Below are 5048 nucleotides of genomic sequence, written 5' to 3'. Positions count from 1 at the left end.
TGTCTATCATTCACCAATAATATCTTCATCATATGCACATCAAAGTTAGCAATCAATTGTGACAGTACCAAAAGAACCATGATATGCAGCAATTAATTTTTGTGTTCTTGTGCCATGGACTCTTAACCAATTTGGTCACTCACATGTTAAGTCACTTTAATCACTCAAGAGACCTACACGATGGACAATTAAATAAAATTTGGTGGTAATTAAATTAAATTGCTAAGAATCAAGCAAAATTAATCAAGTAATTACCATAATTAAATTAAATAAGTTCATAATAATTCTATAAAAATTAGAATTATCACACCCCAAACTTGAACTTTTGCTTGTTCCCAAGCAAAACAAAATTAATTCTAGAGCCAAATTCAACTTCTTAAAGATCAATCTACAATAATTTTCAGAAAGACTGCATAGTGATTATAGCTTAAAGAAAATCATAAACAATGGCTAACACAAGACTTATTAACAAATAAATAACTACTAATTGAAGTTCCATTATGTGTGCAATGCCCATCACACTTCATCACATGAAATTTGGTAGTGATTATGCAACCAAGAAATCAAACAAAGCATCATTAAAGAATGAACGTATTTCATAAGTTTGTCTTTCACATCTCTCTCCACTAATGTAAGCATGCACACAACCAAGAATCCATAGGTCATTACAAAACTTGTAATGCTAGGCTAGGGTATAGGTGGGATGAAAGATAATTTTAGGCTCAATTACCCTAATCATGCATTACTGGAGATTGGATCATTTTGATTCTCAATGAATAAGATCTTTTCAAGAGCAGTAATAACCCCAAACTTGAAATTTTCACAATCTTTATTATTTTTTTACACATTTTTATTTCTTTTTATTTTATTTTTTCTTCATTTTTTTTTAAACTCCAACCTTTTCTCAAATGTACATAGCTTTCTAATATATCATACATGATCCATAAGCATATAGGGTAGGGACAAAAGATAGGAAATATAAAAACAAGGGCTGGTTTTATTAATGTTCATGCAAAACAAAGAAAAGATACTGTAAGGCTCAAAAGGGGTGACTACAAATATTCATATAAGGGTCTGCTTAAAAGACTCAATCGATCCAAAGATGGCCTAAGTCATCTCCCTAGTTAAGTGCAGTCTAAGATTTCGTCTCAAGAGGTGATTAAATAAATTCTAAAATATAAGCATAACTTTAATGATGAATGCAAAAAATTGCGAGATCACATAAGCATTCACCAAATGACATGTAAATCAATGATCAAAACAATGATTCACAAATGAAATCTAACAATTAAGTAGCAAAAACACACAAATGCATCTCATGTTTTGCACAACATTTATTTTTTTTCTATAGTTATAAGCAAAGTTAATCATGGAATCATAGAAAATCAACCAATAAAAGCATACTTCTAACTCATAGTAAAGCAATTCAAGCACAATTTTCAAAAAAAATTTTAAAATTTCAAAAAACATTTTAGCAAAATTTTCTCCTCCCCCAAACTTAAAGTGCACATTGTCCTCAATGTGTAGGCAATAGAGAAATTAAGTGCAAAAGGTGAACAAAAACTCCCTTGACTACTATTGGTTGCCATTTTAACACCTCTAATTTTAGCAACCTTTATTTTTACCTACAAAACAAGAAGCACAAACTAAGCATAAACACACCTAAAAATATAAAAGAAAAAACATAATAAATTAAACACTTGGGTTGCCTCCCAAGAAGCACTAATTTATAGTCAATAGCTTGACTATCACCAGGGTTAAGTAATCACTCTACATTTAGTTCCAGCATCCATCCGTTTTCTAATCTTCTTTCTTTTCACCATATCTTTAACAATAACCTCAGATTAGTGGTGTTGGATAGAGAGTTTTAGCCTTTCATCTGGCTAGATTTTATATATGTCACCCACTAAACAAGGAATAATGGTTATTGGACTTAGTTTTGGAGTGAAAGGTACCACAATGGATGGAACAATCTGAGGAAGTGTGGAGAATGAGGTGTCTAAGGAATTAGGCTAAGGATTAGAAGATGGGGGAGCCTCTATACTATTAAGGAACTCTTTGACTATATGTTTATCCTTATCATTTAAGAATTTCTCAATTTCATAATCATCAAGCTCCTTATTATTATCAGCCTTAGGAATATTGCTCAAGAACTCTTGAAACTCATCATCAACATCTCCACTAGGCTCCATAAGGCATGTGGTTAAGGGTGTGTATAGATTTTCTTTTAAGGCCTCCTTATCAGCACAATTATTCACCACATTCATTTCTAACAAATTAGGCATTTGTTCTTGAAAATGTTGCAAAAATGAAATGGGTTTCCTAAAAGGCTCAAATATGTGTTCAACGATAGAACAAATACTATCCCCTACTTGAATTTTAGATTCTTGAACTATTCCATCATCCTGACTCTGATCTTTTCCCCAAACATCAATCTCCTCTAAAGACTTTAAAGGGCAAGATTCCACAAAATCACCATAAAACTCTAAATCATTCTTAAAATCAAAAACATTACACAACTCTCAATCCTACCTCTTATCATCATGATCTTAACTCCAATCTATAGTTTCCTCTAAAGGTTCTATAGGTCAAGGCATTTCTTGTTTAGGCTCCCTATAGTACTCCTCACTTACTCCTAAAGGTAAGGACTCGGTATCATTATGTGAGGTATCTTAAGGATGGATAATAAAGGTGTTATCAATTTAATCTACATGAATCTCTAGATTCTTGATGGAGATTTCTTATTCTTAAAGAAGAGTTTTTTGCATTTAAAGCATAACAAACTATGATAATGCAATTATGTTAAGCATCTCTTCCACAAATTACATCAGTTCTTGAAGAGGAGGAAATTGTGGTGATGGAATTTGTTATGGTATGGGTAAGTAATATAGTGATGGATGGTGGAATGGATATTGTGGATCCTGAGGATATTGAAGAGGCAAATCGTAAGGTGGAGAATACTATAATAGATCAAGATACTGTGTTGAAGGATATTAAGGTGGGGAAATTTTGGTTGGGTAAGTCAAAGAATACATAGGTATAAAATTGACTAACTTTTCTTGACTCACATCCCATAAAAGACATAGTTGATTTTCCCACCCTGAAGTGTATGTGTATGGATATAATTTAAATTGATGACTATCTGGGTAGCCCACAAATTGAATAGGTTCAATGGCCATCAAACACCTATTACTAGAGTGATATCTACCATAATATCATAAAATGGGCATGGGCTCAAGGATGGATAGAAAAGACTAAAATCATATTGAGCTCTAGTGGCATCTATTTTATTAACTAAAGTTACTATCTAAGAGGTTATGGCTTTAATGGGATTAGGTTCACACTCATCGGTAGCATTTCTAAACACTGAATTCTTCTATGACCACAGGTTTTGAGATTTTGACTAAAATAAAGAAGCGAAATCTTTAAAGGTACTATGCCCTAAAGGTTTGGCCATAAAGTTTTGAAATTCATCATTGTGAGATAAAGTATTATCACTCCAAAACATAAGCTCAAAAAGACCTGGCAAGTTATCCTAATTCATTGAAAAGAAACTAAAGGTACAAAAGCTAAGAAAAGAAATGATTTGAGCTACACCTAGGTATACTTGGTACTAATATTAGCACTAAACTACGCCTACAATCCTCAGAAAAAATGCCAAAAACTTGTTGTGCACACTGTAAGTATACAGGTCATAAAGTAATAAAGTGGAAGTATTAACTTCGAATATCATCTATCAAGGATTATGGTGCTATCTAGAGCTAACTAATAAAATTGAATACCTTAGATATATTCAAATCTACAAAAATTAAATAGCTTGAAATTTTAAATAAACATTAAAATTAAATGGAAAATAATTAAAATGGCATAAATTTAAAAAGTATGAAAAATAAATTGCATAAAAACTAAATGAGGGTATGAAGTTTAAAAACCTGAAATTAAATTACAAGAAAAGTAAATTCCATAAATTTAAATAGCATAGAAAACTAAATTGAAACAAATTTAAATAACATAAGGAATTAAAGTGCTTAACTTAAATTGCATGTAAGATTCAAAGGAGAAAAAGAAAAAAACATGCAATATTAAACCGAATAGAACATTAAAACAAAATTAAAAGACAATAGCTACATATGGTAAAAATAAATGCAAAATATATATACATATCTAGAAAATATTATATTCAAATAATATGGAACCTCATAGGTGATGTCTCAACCTACTGGCATCCAAATAATATCCTTATCTAGCTCAACAACCTTTAAAAATGCTCAAAACCATGACTACCATAAAGACAGCATGTTGGCGTCACTTTTGGGAACAATGATGTAAACAAAAAATGCTAAACAAAAACATGAACAATCTTACTTTAAATTAAAAATTGAATTAAGTTGCTAAAGGGAAAGTAAAAACATGAAACAAAACAACACAAGCAGCTAACAAAAATATAAGAGATGAAGTATTATGGTGAATAGGTAGTGCAACTTGAGCCTTTTTCAAGCTTGTTTTGTATGTTTAAACCATCAACTTTTCATATAAAATCATATATTAGATAAGGGAAGTAAAGGAAGATGGAATTGGGACAAAATACAAAGGAAATATCTAATAGAAATATGATAAATCAGTAGCCAAACTCTTGTTACTTGAAGAAAGCAAAGTAGACCAGTATAAATGGAGTCCCATTTGGTTTGGTTCTCTCATCCCTCTTGCAAGATTAATCGGTCATCATATGCAAAAGTCTCCCCAAAATCAATATTCCCTTCATGTTATTTTCCCACACCCCAATGTTAATGGAAGAGGCATAATTTTCAAGAAAAGATCAGAAAAAGATATGCAACCTTTTACCAATGACTTTATAACTAGGAAATGCGAGAAGAAAAATTCAATGTATCCCATGTTTAGCTCACTTTTTCTTTTCCTTTTTACTACTTGATAATTATCAGCCTCCATTATTAGAGATAAGCAGCCAACTTTTTTGAAAATGGAACTAAGTATCTAATAGCACATACACAACTTTGGTGTCAATTCCTAGCACAACCAGTCACATTTTC

The sequence above is a fragment of the Durio zibethinus genome, chromosome 15, assembly GCF_047325235.1.
Source record: "Durio zibethinus cultivar Kanyao isolate XHJ-2024 chromosome 15, ASM4732523v1, whole genome shotgun sequence".
NCBI classification, from domain to species: Eukaryota; Viridiplantae; Streptophyta; class Magnoliopsida; order Malvales; family Malvaceae; genus Durio; species Durio zibethinus.
This window is presented reverse-complemented; position numbering follows the sequence as displayed.